Genomic DNA, 18,590 nt, shown 5'->3' with positions numbered 1-18,590 from the left:
CAAGAAGTCCAAGGAGGTCAAGAGCATTGGTGGGACCAGTGGGAGGAATTCAAGATCAAGTGTTGATTATGTACTCCTTCAGCAACTCTTGTAAAATGAATGAATGAATGAAATGCACCTAGGAATGCCCTGATTCAATTTTTGGTGGCTCAGAATTGAATCCCTTAGAAAGTCCATAATCATACCATATTTACTGCTTATCCATGAATGCATGAGATGTATGGGAATGTATGCAATTATATGATATATGCATGCTAATTGGATAATGTGCAAAGTGAGACCTTAATAGTAATTAGAATGACCATAAAATCTTCCAAACAAATGATTAAGTTGGAAATGCTATAATTAAAGTAATTATAACATAGGCCCTCCATTGGGGCAATTATTTTAAGAAATTTTAAATAGTTGCATAAGATGCAATTAATTTAAGAGATTTTCTTAAGAATAATTGTTAAGCATGAGATGTTGTAAATATGTAAATGGTTTAGTGGCCAATATTGGATGTACCTGAGGACATTAAAATTATTTGCATAATTACTAGCTCAATGGGATCAACTTAACTAATGCAAGATAAGTCAATAATGGATGTACCTGAGATTTTGAGCATTAGGGGCTAGGTAAAAGGATTGAACCTCACATGAGATGTGATGGGCAAGGAGTTGCTCACTTATAGTTTATTGTAATTCCAATAACGGATGTACCTGAGGATGATCAATAGAATTATAAGAATTCAATCACCCATTAGAAATCTATCCAACTAGGATTTCCGTTTTCTACTTTGGAAGTGTAGGATTCGCTAAGTTAGTGGGAGGACCAATTTGATTAAAAGACCATAATCATTTTGGTTAATTACATGATACATTTACTAATTAATCTGGTTATTTTCTACAGTCAATTTTCTGATAAAAATGAGCACAAAACAACCACCACCATCCAATATCCTTGCAAGCATACTTGATCACAATAGGTTGACAGGACCTAATCTGTCTGATTGGTTAAGAAATTTGAAACTTGTCCTAAACCTTGAACATATAGGATATGTTCTAGATTCAAATGTTCCTGGTCCCTTACCTCCAGAGGCCTCACAAGAGGAACATGAAACTTTGGACAAGTGGAAGGAGCATGATATGAGAGCTAAGTGTTACATGCTTGCTTCCATGAGTAATGAGTTACAGAAGCAACATGAGAACATGCAGAGTGCGAGTGAGATCCTCCTTCACCTACAAGAGTTGTATGGTGAGCAAAGCAGGAATGCTAGGTATGAGATATCTAGACAGCTATTCCGTATGAGGATGTCTGAGGGACAGAAAGTTAGGGATCATGTCCACAAGATGATTCGGCTGATTGAGCAGTTGGAACATCTTGACTTCAACATGGATTTCCAACTACAGACGGATTTGATCCTTGATCCTTCACGAGTCTTTTGGGAATTTTGTGACAAATTTCCATATGACTAAATAGGAATGCACCTTAGCTGGTTTACTCAACATGCTGGTTATTGCCCAAAAGAATATGCCAGGCAATAAAGGAAAAGAGGTAGCTTTGGTTGCATCTTCTTCTGCTGGAAAGTCCAACAAGAAGAAGGACAATAAGAAAAAGAAACCTCAGATTCCTGATCCTTCCAAGAAAATAGCTAAACAAAAAAGGAAGACAAAAGCTGACAAAGGCAAAGGAAAGTGTTTCCACTGCCAACAGGAAAGTGTTTCCATTTCCAGTAATAAAGTGTTTCCACTGGCCAGAGTATAGCAATCTAAATGAATGCAATGTCATGGTGAAAAACAACTCAAGTTCAAAATATATTTGGCACTTAAGGTTATGTCATGTTGCAGAAGATAGGATTACAAAATTGGAGAAAATGGGGATTTTATCCTCATTGGGCTCTGAGCCTACTCCAACTTATGAATCTTGCCTTCAGGGCAAAATGACTAGATCACCCTTTGTTAGACAATGGCAAAGAGCTGAAAATATTTTGGAGCTAATACATAGTGATGTATGTGGTCCATTTAAAGAAATGGCTAGAGGCGGCTTTCATTATTTTATTACCTTTACTGATGATAAATCAAGGTTTGGGTATTTGTATTTGATGAAATACAAACATGAATCTTTTGAAAAGTTCAAAAAATTTAAATCTGAAGTAGAAAATCAAACAGGAAAGAGTATTAAAGCTCTTCGATCAGATCGTGGAGGTGAATATTTGAGTACTGAATTTGATGGATACTTGAGAGAGCATGGCATTGTTTCTCAGTTGACTCCTCCAGGAACGCCACAGCTGAATGGTGTATCTGAAAGGAGAAATCGTACCCTATTGGATATGGTACGTAGTATGATGAGCTATACTGATATGCCAATCTTCTTTTGGGGATTTGCATTAGAATCAGCTTTGTATATTCTGAATAGGATTCCATCAAAATCAGTTTCTTCCACACCTTATGAGATATGGCATAGAAGAAAACCAAGTCTTAAGCATATTAAGATTTGGGGTTGTCCAGCTTATATCAAAAGCTAAACACTGATAAATTGGAGACCAGATCAGAAAAAGGCCGATTTCTTGGATATCCAAAAGATAGTTATGGATATTATTTTTATTTGCCTACATCACAAATGGTTGTGGTGAGTAGAGATGCCACATTTCTTGAATAACAGTTTGTCCAAGAAGGAGGCAAAGGAAGGCAAATAGAGTTGGAATTAGAGAATTCTGACCAATCAACAGATCAGATGGATATAGATCCATCTAGTCAACCTATACCCGTTGATGAAACATCTACAGCTGTTCCTTGTAGTACAACCAGGGTATCTCACCCACCAGTGAGATATGGTTTTCTTCATGAAGAAGAACAAGAGTGGTTTACTCATAAAGAAGTAGATCATAGAGATGATCCACTTACCTATGAAGAAGCTATATCAGATATAGACTCTTCAAAATGGATTGATGCTATGAAATCCGAGATTGATTCCATGTATAAGAATCAAGTTTGGGATCTTGTTGACCCACCTGAAGGTATTGTACCTATAGGGAACAAATGGGTTTTTAAGAAGAAAATTGGTTCTGATGGAAAGGTAGAGACCTATAAGGCAAGGCTAGTAGCGAAAGGGTTTCGCCAAAGGCAAGGAATCGACTATGAGGAGACTTTCTCGCCTGTTGCCATGCTTAAATCAATAAGGATTTTATTAGCAATAGCTGCATACTATGATTATGAGATTTGGCAGATGGATGTCAAAACAGCTTTTCTCAATGGATACATTGAGGAAAACATTTTCATGGAACAACCTAAGGGATTTGAATCCCAAGATGGTTCCAAGGTATGCAAGCTAAAGCGATCCATTTATGGGTTGAAACAAGCTTCGAGGAGTTGGAACATCCGTTTTAATGAAGCCATTAAATCCTTTGGTTTTATCAAAAATGAGGATGAGCCATGTGTATATAAGAAAGTTAGTGACAGTGCTATCACTTTTCTTATCTTATATGTGGATGACATACTGTTGATGGGTAATGACACAGGTATGTTGACGACTATAAAGGTATGGTTGTCAAATACATTCTCCATGAAAGACTTAGGGGAGGCAACCTATATTCTTGGGATTCGCATCTATAGAGATAGAGCGAAAAGAATAATTGGTTTATCCCAAAGTCTATACTTGGAAAAGGTGTTAAAGAGGTTTAACATGCTTGATTCCAAGAGAGGATTGTTATCAGTGAGACATGGTATCCACCTTTCTAAAGAGATGTCTCCAAAGACACCTGAAGAAAGAGATAAGATGGCCAGGATTCCATATGCTTCGGCTATTGGAAGTTTAATGTATGCAATGTTGTGTACTAGGCCGGATATCGCATATGCTGTTAGTTTGACTAGCAGGTATCAATCCAATCCGTTTGGAACATCTGGATAGTCACAAGAATATCCTTAAGTACTTGAGAAGAACTAAGGATTTATTCTTGATTTATGGAGGTGGAGACTTGCAATTGGATGGTTATACTGATTCTGATTTCCAATCAGATATCGATGATAGAAAGTCTACCTCTGGATATGTGTTCATTTGTAATGGAGGTGCGATCGGTTGGAAGAGTTCCAAGCGAGCACGATCGCAAATTCCACTACAGAGGTGAGTATATTCTCGCATCGGATCTCGCAAAGGAAGCTGTTTAGATAAAGAAGTTCGTGACAGAACTTACAGTAGTTCCTTTCATTGAGTCAGCAGTTCCATTACACTGTGACAACAATGGAGTAGTCATACAGGCTAAGGAACTAAGGTCTCACCCAAAATCCAAAAACATAGAAAGGCACTACCACATTATCAGAGATATAGTTGGGTAAGGCGATTTAGCCATGCAGAAAATAGCATCAGCTGAAAATCCAGCTGATCCATTCACTAAGCCTATGTCACAGACTCAGTTAGACCGACATCTTGAGAAGATAGGTCTAAGATATTGTAATGAATGGCTCTAGTGCTAGTGGGAGATTGTTAGTAGTATGCCCTAGAGCATATCATTTAGTATGTATCTTGTACATATTTTTATTAATAAATGGCATTTCCACTTTTTTGTTTATATAATATATTTATGTGTAATAGAAAAGGTCTATTGATATTTTGTTAGAAATATTATTCTTAAGTTGTTAAGAATATGAGTGACAATATTTCTAGCACAAAGTATCATAAATAGGTTCACAATTGAGGATACTTCATAATAAGGACATGACTTATCCAGAAAGATTGTATTCATGTTTGTTACCAAGTTATTTATATGAGATATAAATAAGATGGAATGGTGAGTCTCATGCCATATGACAAACATGATAGGCACTTATAAATGATAAGTAGGCCGAACCAGTGACACTTATGACAAGCACATGGAGTTTACTCTTGTCAATGTTTTGTCATAAATCATATCAGTGCATATAATCTTTAGACCTGAGATAGCACAGTTATCTTGTATATAGGTAGTTTGAGTTTGATACTGCTTTCATACTTGTACTGTGTATAGGTATATGGGCATGTGTTGGCTCCTACTAGTTATCTATGGAGGTAGGTGTTGATCAAGATGGAATCTGTTCCTCTAAGTAAATAGAGATAAAATCCTATGTTCATTTAATTGTTCTTGATGTTTCAAGTTCCTAGCCAGGACAGATAGATTTATTCAGAAAAGAGTTTCTGATGAGAAAATCTTTTTAATCAAGAATTGGAATTAAAAGAGAACATAATATTCATAGCAAATGGAGTTTGACATAAACCATGACTCCAGCTTGAGTTGGGATTTTGTAACAGAAAGATTATAGTGCATGGTAACATATAATTATAGGTTCATTTAAGGTAAACCTTATTACTAATTGGGTGGCCATGGCATGCTATGCTAGGTGTTAACCATGGTCTATGAGGTTCATAAAATGATTTAGAGAAATCATTTATGGTAAGAAAGAGTTCTGATGATATTAAGAGTTGATATCATGTCTCATTGCCAATTAGTGATGAGCCTAGTAAGTCACACACATACACAAGTTATCACCTATTTAAATATGATTTAATTAATTAATTAAAGAGTTTAATTGATTAATTAAATAGGTTTGGTTTGCAATTAAATTGCAAAGTCCCTAGCATGACTTGAAACCAAATCTAGATTATTGGATGTGTAGTATAATTAAATTTATATTTAAAGTGTTTAAATATGAATTGAATTAATGAGAAATTAATTAATAGAGATTAATTAATTAATTTATATTTGATATAAATTAATTAGAAGAAGAAAAATAATTATTTTGGGTTAAGAACTCAAAATTAAGACACAGGGGCATTTTGGTCATTTCACAGTGTGACACGTGGCACCATGAGATGGTGACACATGGGATTACACATAAGCTTGCCAAATGTTTTTTTAATCATGTAAGATGATTAAAATCAAGATTAAATATAGGTTTGACACTTGGCACAATGTGATTGGGTCACTTAAACCTAGAGCTAATCAAAGGGTGACATGTGGCAAGGGTTTAATGTGTTAACCTAGCTATTTAAGTGTTGTTATGAGAAAAATAAAACACAACCAGCAGCCACTCCTCTCCTTTGTCACGCCACTTTGAGGCTTTTCATCTATTCTTCTTCATCTCTCATCAATTCAAAGAGATTAGCCATCAATCTCTTGAATTAAGAACGCTAGAAATTGTTTCTAGTGTACTGGTTACATCTTAAAACTCTAAAAATGAATAAATTGAATTTCTAATTAATAGAAAAAGCTTTAGAAGCTATTCAAGGGCTGCCATAGGTGTTCTTGGTGTGGACAAGCTAGAGGGACAACATCTGGTGTCCTGAAGACGAATCTCAAAGGCGCAGACACACTGCAGTGCATCAAGAGGTTAGTGTAATCGTTCTTGATTTAATCTAGGGTTCTAAAATTAATCTGATTAATTTTAAAATCTTAAATGGCAAATACAGATCCAAAAACATATTAAAAGAGTTTTAATATGTTGTTTATCATTGAAATCAAATAGATAAAAATAAATCTTGCATGATGCATGTGACCCTAGGTGAAAATTTTTGAATTCAATGGTATAAACTTGTGTTTTTCACGCTTCCGTTCCTTCATAGAGTGCTATTACTGGAAATAAATGTGAAAATTTTAGTCAGAAATTTAAAACTTCAGAACTAGCCTGTTGAAAGACTACACTTGTAAGGTAGCTGGAGTCAGTAACTCGGTTACAATAATGTGAACTACCTGTACCACAGTAATTGCTATAAGTTTAGAGATATCAGTACGACTTATCATCCTCAGACGGATGGACAGTTGAAACAAGTAATTCAGGTAAATTCTGAAACTCATTGAGTTTCTATAAATAATGAAATGAAATGATAATAATAACCTATAAAATGTAATAAGCCCTTGAGAATATACTGAGAACTTGTGTCCTTGAATTCGAGGGGACATGGGACAGAAACCTCCCACTAACAAAATTTGTATACAATAATAAGTGTCAAGCTAGCATACAAACGGCACCCTATGAAATATTGTAAGGGAACGGATAACTATGGATTTTGTGATGAGACTTCCGAGGACATAGAATAGTCATGATACAATATGGGTCATAGTTGATAGACTAACCAAGTCTGCTCACTTTTTGCCAGTCCGGATAGACTATAGTTGGAGAGATTGGCCAGATTGTACATAAATGAGATTGTAAAACTGCATGGAGTGCCAGTATCGATTGTATCAGACAGAGATCCTAGGTTCACTTCTAGATTCTGGGGTAGTCTTCAGAGAGCCCTAGGAACTAGATTGAACTTCAGCAATGCATTCCACCCATAGACAGATAGCCAGTCTGAGAGGGAAATTCAGATATTGGAGGATATGCTACTGGTTTGTGTGATTGAGTTTGAAGGTATTTGGGATACACACTTGCCTTTGATTGAGTTTGCTTATAACAACAGCTTCCAATCAAGCATTGGGATGCCTCCATATGAAGCTTTGTATGGCAGGAAGTGCAGAATTCCCCTATGTTGGGATGAAGTAGGTGAAAGGAAGATGATTGGGCTAGAAATTGTTCAGTAGATAGAGGAAAAGATCAGATTGATCAGAGATTGACTCAAGGCTGCATCAGACCATTGAGATATTGAATATGCAGTGGGTAATAAGGTATTCCTTAAAGTTTCTCCTTGGAAGAGGACATGAGGAGACAACACCCACAGCTGTTCAAAAACTGATGCCAGGTAAAATTTCAAGACGAAATTTATTTTAAGGGAGGGGGGGGGGAGAATTGTAACACCCCTATGTTCGGTAGTGCGTTCTACTGTTCCGATGACAGTGTCTGTCCAGACAGCTAGGATGCCTAGAAATACACTTAGATATGGGTGAGGAGACATAAAATAATGAAATACAAGAAAAGAAAATACAAGAAAAACAAAGGAAAAATAATAGCAATAAAATGTAACCAAGTTAAACGAGCCGAGAACCATAGCGATGGGTGACCGCATCGGGAAGTTGCGGTGTGGACCTTTGACTAGCCCTGGACCACGGGAAATCCTAGAAAATATTTTTAAGACTTAAATAAACATCTATTGAAGTATAAATATCATTAGAAATATCAAAGAAAAATTAATTAATTAGTATAAAGAAAGACAAGAAATTGAGAAAATGATAAAACTCGGTGTTACCGAAAAATCGGGAATGCAATCCGAACAGGGGGATTGTGGTCATTTGACACCCCGAGTTGTCTTTTGACCTAAATGTCCATTAAAAATAAATGATATTACACTTGGAAAATGTCATGAAAAATTAAAATAGTGGTACATAATCTAAATAGCAAAAGATAAGAGAAAAATGTGGAAAATTAGAAAGTTTAACATTAAAATATCCTTTTATTCAATTAGTGCTCCACTAACACCACTTAAGTGGACCACTAATCAACCCTTGGATAGAAAAATTCTGTCATCTTCAACCTTGGGAAAAACCAGCCGAAACAAGGGAGAGAAACCTCCAAGGCCAAATTGCATGCAAGCTCTCATTTCACCACCTTCAAGCCATAAATTCTTATAAGTCCCTTCCTTAAAAGTGTTCCTCACACCATGGGTAGTAGATAGGCAGAAAGAAAGTTAAGTTTTGGTGAGGTTTTGAAGAACTTCAAAAGTGGTAAGTGAGTGTTTTCAATTCTTGTTTCATTAAAAGTGTAACCAAGGTTGTGGGTAATTAATTTATGGAAGAATTTTTGAAGTTTGATGAATTAGTGGAAATGTATATTTTGGTAGCCATGGAACTTCACTATGAATAGTTTGTTCTTGCATGTAAATAGTGGTTTGAATGATGATTTAAATGTTTGATTGTATTGTAGTTGAATTCCATGAGTAAGGTTTGATTTGTAAGCTTGAGAATTGCAAATGGAGGTTGATGGGTATGTGTAAACTTGTGGCAGCCTCATGAAGAAGATTGAAGTGTTTGAGTTCATAAAATATTGTTGAATTATGTTGTCATTGATGGCAGCATGTGTATATAAATAATTGTTTGAATTTGGACATGGAAATAAGGTATGTTCATGTGGTTGAATTGTTGTAAATGGGACTTTAATTATTGTAAATGGGACTTTGGAAAATTCTGTATTATAGTGTGCATATTGAGAGTGGTTACAAGCTACCAAAATGACAAAAAATGTGAAGTAAAGTGTGTTAATGTTAAGGTACAAACCAGAATTATCATGAAGGAAGTAGTTTGGTAAGTATAAAATGTGTAATGGGTGTGTGATGAAGAAGTGTGTAGTAGGGCAATGTGTGTTTTGGCTTAGAACCTTAAGTGTGTGACTCCAATTGGTATGAGACTAATTGGAGGTGAAACTAGGCACAAAATGTGCCAACTTTCATAAAGGAAGCTTACCAAAATTCTGCCTAGAAGGTAACTTGAAAAATGACCAAATCCGGATTAGAGACTTGAAAGCCTGAAAATTGACCATTTGGGCAGTAGTTAGTATTTTGACCATAATTTACTCAAAACAGGTCCAATTGACCTAAAATTTTTATCATGAATAGTTGAGACATATATCTACAATTCTTATGAAGACACCAAAGCCCAGAAATTGCCAGAACCAAGCCAAATAGCTTGCAAAATTTCAAGTCCAAAAACTGGCCGAACAAAAAGTGACCTAAAAATGACCTAAAGTTACCATTTTGGTACATTCTGTCCAGTATTGGTAAATTGACCATAACTTGGTCTACACAATTCAGAATGACCTGAAATTTTGCCCCGCATGCAATAAGACATAGATCTACAAGTTTGTAGTTTGGACCTAAACCCAAAAACCGAGAGAACTAGGTCATCCGGCTAGGTCAAATTAGTATACCGAAATCCGGCAAATTGCAATAAAATGCAATATACTTGAAAATGAATTTGGTAACATGTACCAATACTAAAAGGCTATAAAATGTGACATATTGGTAGCATTAAAACCTAATTCACCTAGAGTGCATCGAGGGTCAACATTTTAGGTTGACTAAGGAAAATAATAGAATTCAATAAATTAATTATTAAGCCTTATTATTAGAGGCAGTTTAAATGAGTACTGAAACACTTCAAATTGTGTGTTTCAGTTAGCAAAGACTCAGGGAAGGGGAAGGAAACACTGAGTCAGAGCCAAGAGGCATTTATCAGAGGTTTGTGCACAACTAGTTTTTAACTGATTTTGTTCTGAATATTTCATATGATTAAATGACATATTTTTCTTGTGTATTATGTTTAACAAGCATTGGATTTAATTCAATGATTATTGAAATTGTTATAGTATGTATGAATTTAGCTTTGTGAAATGGTATTTCCATAAGTATTAAGCATTGTTGTGGATTGAATAAATTATGTTTTGGAAAATTGTGATGGAACATGTTTTGAATTGTGATGGGCAATTTGCATGGAAAAATGCAAATTTATGATTTGAATTGTGATGAGCATAAAAATTATTGGATATTGGAATTGACTTTGAATCGAATTGTATTGTGATTTATGCTCACTAAAAGGATTGTGATATTGTTTTATATCTCACTATAGATGCTTGACTAGGTTATTACCCGTCTCTCTCATTTGTTGAGAAGACAATTGAGTTAGTTGTATTTTGATTATCATGGTACATGCACGGGCTTAGATTCTCCTCTTATTAGAGGTTAGATCTAAGTTTTTATGTTATGGCCCTTTCGGAAGATTCATTATTGTGATGTGTACTGTGCACGATGATTCGACCTCCCCGACCATAGGAAGTTAGAATCTGATTCGACCTCCCTGACCATAGGGAGTTAGAATCACCCTGAAGATGGCCTTTTCGGATTAGTCTTGCATAGTTAGTGAGATAAAGAATGGTTTTTGAGATAAAGAATGGTTTTCGAGATAAAGAATGGTTTTGAATAGTAAAGGATTGTGATTTCAATTATGATTTATGTATAATTGGTTTTGTTGGAATTACCTTAAACGTTTGATGGTGATTTGATAAATTAAATTTCATGATCAAAGTCATTTCATAAAATGATTTATATTATTGGCAATGAATATTTTGAGTTTTGGAATTTGATGAGTATTCAGATTTTCAAATTATTTGCTGTAAATTTTGTCAATGTATATTGTACTATGTTTTAAATTATAGTTGTGCACCACTGAGTTCACCACTCAGCGATAGCTTTGTATGCTGTCGCAGGTGAAAAGAGCATAGAGCAATTGAGTAAGCTTCTTTGAAGACACAATCAGATTTGCTCCAGGTATATCATAGGTATACCCATGTACATAGGTTTTGATGTATGCATGTAGCAATATGTATGTAAATTATATTGAGCAGTTGTATAAAAACTCTTGTAAAATATTTTGGTATGTAATTAAATGTAAATTATTGTAAATGTAAATTTGAGGTTTAATTTACCTGAATAGTTTTGTAATATTAATTTTTGAGTCTTGTAATTAATGAAATGTTTCTTTTTTGATGAGGTTGGTTTGAAAATGAAATGATTGATTATTGAGATTGAATTGTGAGATGAAATGAGGTTTCTTGGAGTTGTATTTGAGAAAACATATTGGGAGTGTTTTTCCTTTTCAGGTTGAAGAACTGTTTTCTCAAAACACAGCTGGCACTTTGCCGAAATTTTGAAAAAAATTTTATAACATCAGATTTTAATCGATGATTTAAATTTCACGAAAATTGTTTTAAAATCCCTTGTAGTATATCTAATGGGTTATCGGTAGGCAAAGTACGGTAATTCATTAGGTGTACTACCGGATCATGTTACATCTTACGGGGGAGTAGGGTGTGACATTACTTGTCTCATTTTTTTTAATATTTAGCATTATGTTACTTGAAGTGTGATAGAATATTTCTTATTTTTTTAATTTTAATTATTCTTTTTATTTTTGTGCCTTGACTCGCTCGGGTGCGCGCCTGCACCTAACACCTAGGATCCAAGACATCTTAGCGCCTTGGTGCGACTTGAGCGTTTGATAATTATGCAAAAGTATAAAGATTGTTATATGAAGACAAGGGTCACTCATAAGTTATGCCTATAAATGAGCCTTTGTACTGTAAATGGGTAACATACCATTCTTACTTTATGTGTAACATTATATATATATATATATATATATATATATATAACCAAAAGGATTGAGGGAATAATCTACCATCTTCCCCACAATCTTTTTCTAGTTCTTCTCCCTCTTCATTTTCTATAATTACCTTTAAAGACTTGAATAATGCACATTTGGTTTATTTGCATCCCGAGACTTGAATTATTAAGTTGCAAGGCTGGATTCAGTTTTGGATTCTAAGGATAGTCTCAATAAAAAATGCAGAAGAATTCATTTTTATTAGAAACAGGAATATCATAAACTTTCTTTTCAACATATTTGTATATGACATATCTATATGAATTTGTGTTTTGCATTTGTATTTGTAGGAACTCAATTAGGTCCATAGACATGGCTACCAAGATTAGGATAATGCAAGCCACTAAATATGCTCCACATAAAAATGTCATTCTTCATTCTAAAATTGAATAATGATCATCCATAAGCAGCAAATTTCAGTGTTGTCTAATAGTGAATATGTAGCAAAAAGCAATGAGGCAAGGAAAGAATGATCACATTGAGCTTCTCAACTCAACTCAACTCAACTCAACTATGCCTTTATCCCAAAAATTTGGAGGGGTCGGTTATATAGATTCGCTTTCTCCACTCTAAATCCTTAGAAATATGTAATGTTTCTAGGTCATGTTGTACTACTCTCCTCCAAGTCAATTTAGGTCTACCCCTTTTTTTCTTTCTATGCTCTAACCTAATGTACTCTACTTGTCTAACTAGAGCCTCCGTATGTCTATGCTTTACATGACCAAACCACCTTAATCACCCTTCTCTCAACTTATCCTCAATTGGTACCACTCTTACCTTTTCTCTAATACTCTCATTACGAACTTTATCTAGTCCAGGATGGCCACTCATCCACCTTAACATTCTCATCTCTACAACTCTTATCTTAGACGCATACGACTCCTTCAGTGCCTAACACTCACTACCATATAACATAGCCGGTCGTATGGCTGTACGGTAAAATTTTCCTTTCAACTTATTGGGAATCTTGCGATCACATAAAACTACCGTGGCACATCTCCACTTCAACCATTCGGCTTTAATCCTATGACTAACATCCTCCTCACATCCCCCATCTACTTAAAAGACTGAGCCGAGATATTTAAAGTGATTACTTTGGGACAGTACCACTCCATCCAAACTAACTCCTTCCTTATCACCAGTTTGGCCTTCATTAAACTTGCAATGCATGTATTCTGTCTTCGTTCTACTTAACTTAAAGCCCTTTGACTCTAGAGTACTTCTCCAAAGCATTAGCTTTCTATTAACTCCTTCTCGCGTCTCATCTATCAGAACAATATCATCCGCAAACATCATGCATCAAGGAATACTCTCTTGCATATGTTTCGTCAATTCATCTAAAACTAATGTAAGAAGGCAAGGGCTTATACCTGATCCTTGGTGTAATCCAATTGTGAAGTTCACATAATTATAGCTGATCCCGAGTGCCTCCCCACGGCCGGCAGACGCTCCAGGTGGCCAGAAAATGCGCGCGAAGACCCACCTGAGTGCGCGCGCTGTTTTGGCTTCCCGGCCAAAATCAGACCGATCCGGCCACTATTTGGGCTGGGTCTTGTGTCAAACCTCATTTACACCTTGAGAGTTTTCCATAGACACTAAGAACACCAAAATTCATAGAGCGGTTTGCCCAATTTTTGTCCGAGAAGTTTTAGCCCATTTCGACTTTTGGGCTAGATTTCTCACAAATCGTGAAGCCCACGAGAAAACTGAGAATACCAGAGTGCTCCATTCGTCGAGAGCTTCGCGGAAATATAAATATTGAAATTTTTCAATACCATTTTTCGGTGGGTCCCACGAAACTTCGTAGTATTTTTCCGAGCATTAAATGAGCTTAGAAAATTCCGTAAAAATTATATACTAACCCCCGTATTATGGGCTTCGTGTAGGTACCTTCAATTCGTGGAAATTCGATGGTTGTTCGGGACTGTAAATTTTAGGCCAGACAGATCAGCTACCGAAAAAGTCTTGGAATCGGATCGAGATTTTGGCTACCCCACCGTTGTCAAACGTCATGAGCGCGTTTTCGGGTCGAAATCGGCATAGGTAAACCCGAACCTTGCTTTTTCTTAATTATTTAGTGCTTAAATTGAATTAAAAATCCATAAAATATTCGTGGTAGCTTAGAAAATTATAATTCCTTTTACATTGGCTTAGTAATATTGCTAAGGACTGCGGGGCAAAGTTTTAGAATTTTTAGAGTTCATTTGGGTAGTTTTTGCAAAGGGATTAATTATAAGGGCTAAATTATAATTTTACACATTGTGAATGTTGGCTGTTTGGATTGGCCCAGGAGGGGCTATGTAATGTGATTGAGTTGTGGGTGTATGGTTGTGGATATTGAAGTGTGTTTTTAACCCTTTTTCAGGTTGGGTAGGTCCTAGGTATAGGGGAGACTCTGTTGGATTTTCGGCACGACCTAGGGCATCTTTGATTTTTTCTTAGTTTGTATTGAGTCAAATGTATTAAATAATTGTAATAAAATTGTCAGGTGAGCCGGACAGCCTTCCTCCTCCGCCCTGCCACCACAGTGACTTCGGTTGAGTCTGTGAGTAAAATATTAATTTTAATTGTAATTTCGATATTATTATATGTTCAAGCATGCCCATGCATCACTTATAAATATGTATCTGTGTAGTTAAACAATAGGCACGTTTTATGTTGCATTCATAATTGTTAAAGTGCCATGGATGTTGTTGTGGTAATTTAGAGCAGTGTGCGTGAGTTGGCGTGCGTGTGGTATGGTGTTGGCTATGGACAGGACGGGTAGACACGGCTTGAGTTCTTCGCTAGGATCCAGTCCTTCGGGGTAGACACGGCTTGAGTTCTTCGCTGGGACCCCGTATTTGGTTTATTAAGCGAAAGTCCGGCTTGAGTTCTTCACTGGCATAGGTTGGATTAAGAGGGCTGTATAGGGGATCAACTCCCATATATGTGTTGTTTGACATTATCGGGTGTGTGAGTGCTCCAAATTACCATTTTGTTGTTATGATATGAAAATTATGACGATGTTGCATTTCACTTCACAGGGTGCATTAGCTTTAGATATCTATAGAGATTATGGTTAAAATTGATATTTTACTCTCTGAGTCAAACGCTCACTCCTGTTCATTATTTTTCCAGGCTACAGGAGGATATTTGTTGTGGTTAACCTGCTTTTCTTTTTCGCAGGTCGTCTATTAATGTTTGTATAATTCTATTAACTCCTAGAACTCCGCATGTGTTAGAAATATTTATTTGATTTGGGTCTGTAATATAATTGCCATGTTGGACCTGTAAACTTATTATATGCATGTATGTTGGACTGGATGATGGAGCTGACTCCCATTTATTTTTATGATATTTGAGTATGTGGAGGGTGAGCTGAGCTCCCCAATTGATTATATATTGTGTTTACAGGTCGGGCGAGTCAAAAACTCCCCGTTAAATGGTCCATTTTATGGCCAGACTCTGTCTGGTTGAATTCTTAAAATTGGGCCCAAATGGGCCTTAGGATTGGGTTAAGGAACAGTTAGGCTTACTATGGGCCTTGGGGGCTTTAGGCTGGCCCAGGTCCGAGTGCCGGTCCAGCCCATAGGTTGGGTCGTGACCGTAAAACATTTTATTTTTTTGGTCAAAGGAAAATAATAGAAAAATATTTTATATTTATTAGCGTTATACATAAACTAAAGACTTCTGGTCAATTGATCTTACTATATTATCTTGTCTTATACATTAATGCATTCCATCACTAAATTGGCCATGATCATTTATATGATTTTAAAGAATTACTGAAGTTTCTCTCTTATAAATTGAACAAGAAAAGAGGAAGGGGGGAGGGAATACAAAACTAGAAAAAAAGTACTCTTTACAAGTATTAGGATTGAAGAGAGAGAGAGAGAGAGAGAGAGAGAGAGAGAGAGAGAGAGAGAGAGAGAGAGACAGAGACAGAGAGAGAGAGAAAGTGTACCTTTGGCGTTCAATTAATGGATAAGATTAATAGTGAACAATTTTTGAAATAAAAGGACTTGATTGTTAAAATTTATATTAAGAGAAAAAAAAAATTTAGGACTTGACTATAAAAGCAAGTACACTTATATGATTTCAGATGTTATTCCTTGATTGATAAGGATGAAAAGGTCATTTTAAAAAAAAGATTCATCAAATAATAAAGATTAACATACATAAGCAAAATGAGATATATCAGACTTTCTTTTACATGTCTACTCTTTTCATTATAAGGAAGTGCATAGATGTATTAAATGTTCCAATGAAATTGAATAGATGTCTAAATGTGTAGCAACTGTCACACCCTACTCCTCGTAAAATGTAACATGCTCCCATAGTACACCTAATGAATTACCGTATTTCGCCTACTGATAACCCATTAAATATACTACAAGGGATTTTAAAATAATTTTCGTTCATTTTTAAATTGGTGGGTAAAATTTTTTTTTTTTTCAGATATTAAAAACCTTTATTTAGAGTCCAAACATAAATCTAATTTTTAGATATTTAAAATCTCCACAATTTTTACAAAAATTTCGGCAGAGCACCGTCTGTATTTTGAGAAAACAGTTCTTCAAAACCTGAAAACGAGTACACTCCCAATATATTTCTCAATCACAACTCCATTATCCAATATCATTTCACAAATCAGCACAAGCAACTCAGTACACCGTTTAAATTAAATCAAACATTGAAACATCTCATTAAGATAACAAAATTAATATTTACATTCATGGTCATTAAAAATTTAGTAGTGCAAAACTTTATAAATACATAAAATCTCAAGATAACCTTACAATAATTTGTATTTGATTACAATCCAAAAATATATTACAAAAGAGTTGGTACAACTGCTCAAAGGAAATTTCATACATATAATTACATAATTACATCAAAATCTAAAGTACAAGGGTATACGTATGATATACCCGAAGATAGTCTCACTATGTCCTTCAGTAATCTTGCTCAGCTGCTTTATATTTTCTTTCACCTGCGACAGAATACAAAGCTATCACTGAGTGGTGAACTCAGTGGTGCACAAACTAATAATTTAAAACTTAATACAAGTTATGCTTGACAATTCATAACAAATAAAAATTTAAAATTTCCAAATTCTTCAAAATTCATAACATTCAAAAATCAATATTTTCATTTATGCAAATTATTCATTTGAATAACATTTTGATCAAATAGTAATTCTTTATTTACATTTCTTTTAAATCTCGAAACAGTACAAAAATATTTTGAATCACTGACAATTATTTATTTCAACCACAATTTATCAAACTATGCATAATTTAAAGGGCGTTGCCAACAATTCACACAATTGAACCCATGACCCAAAATTCAAATAGATGTCATGTTGTACAACACGACATTTCAAACTCTCCCAATAACCGAGGCTAAAAGGGAGGAACAAAAACTAGCTAGTATATATGAGTACTCATTCAAACTCTTCCCCAACTGGCAAGCCAGAGAGGAAGGAACTCACCCCATCTAGTGGAGGAGATATCTCACTAGACAAGCTAATGAGAATTCACAACATATATTGCCATGTCAACTCTGGTTTCAAATCATATTCAAAACAATTTCTATTTACAAAGTATTTACAAACCATTAACATATTGAATCATCATAAATTCATGCTCAAGGTTGGCAACACATCAAACTTAAAATTTACAATCCTCAAAACCATGCAATAAATCCTTAAATGCATAAGAAAATTTACATTTAATTTATACAATTTTATTTAACAAATTAAAATCCTCAACACAACAAAATTATAAATCATAAAATAAACCTATTCAAATCAATTTAGAAGTAAAAAGTAACAAAATAGTTAGCTGTGCACAAACCTTATACGAGTCACCTCTTGGCCTTGACTCGATGTCTCGGGTTCTTTTCCGGTATTCTTTTCCACTGAAACACACAATTTTACAGTGTTTCAGTATCACAATTTATCATAACTCCAAAAACAAATTCAAATCTACTTATACCTAGCTTTAATATGCTAAACTTGACATTCTTTAAAATTAGTATTTCGGGATTACTATTCATGATACTATTCAAGTCAATTTGTTGACTTTCTAATGCTTAATAGGTATGGGAATTCTAACTTCACCCACATACCACATTTTGGTTACCTAATTTGTTGGTTTTGGTTGTTTTATCAAAACTTAAGTCTTTTAGGCAAAATTTCAAATTTTCAATTTTGGTGTCCTATTTTGCACTGTTCCATTGGTCATGTTTCTGTTAGAATTTGGCTAAGTTTTCTTCATAGAAATTATTCCTTATTGTCTTAACTTTATTTTCCTTTTTGAATCACTCTATTTGGAGTTTTGTAGCTCAAGTTATAGCCATTTGAACATGGCTGGCCGGATTGGTCTACCCCAAATTTTCTGGGCACCAACTTGGTTCTGGTAGTTTTAGGTCACCAACTTTAAGTGATTAAATGACTTGGTTAAGGGCATAATTTGTAACACCCCTATGTTCGGTAGTGCGTTCTACT

Source organism: Hevea brasiliensis, chromosome 15, assembly GCF_030052815.1.
Source record: "Hevea brasiliensis isolate MT/VB/25A 57/8 chromosome 15, ASM3005281v1, whole genome shotgun sequence".
NCBI lineage: Eukaryota > Viridiplantae > Streptophyta > Magnoliopsida > Malpighiales > Euphorbiaceae > Hevea > Hevea brasiliensis.
Note: the sequence above shows the minus strand (reverse complement) of the source record.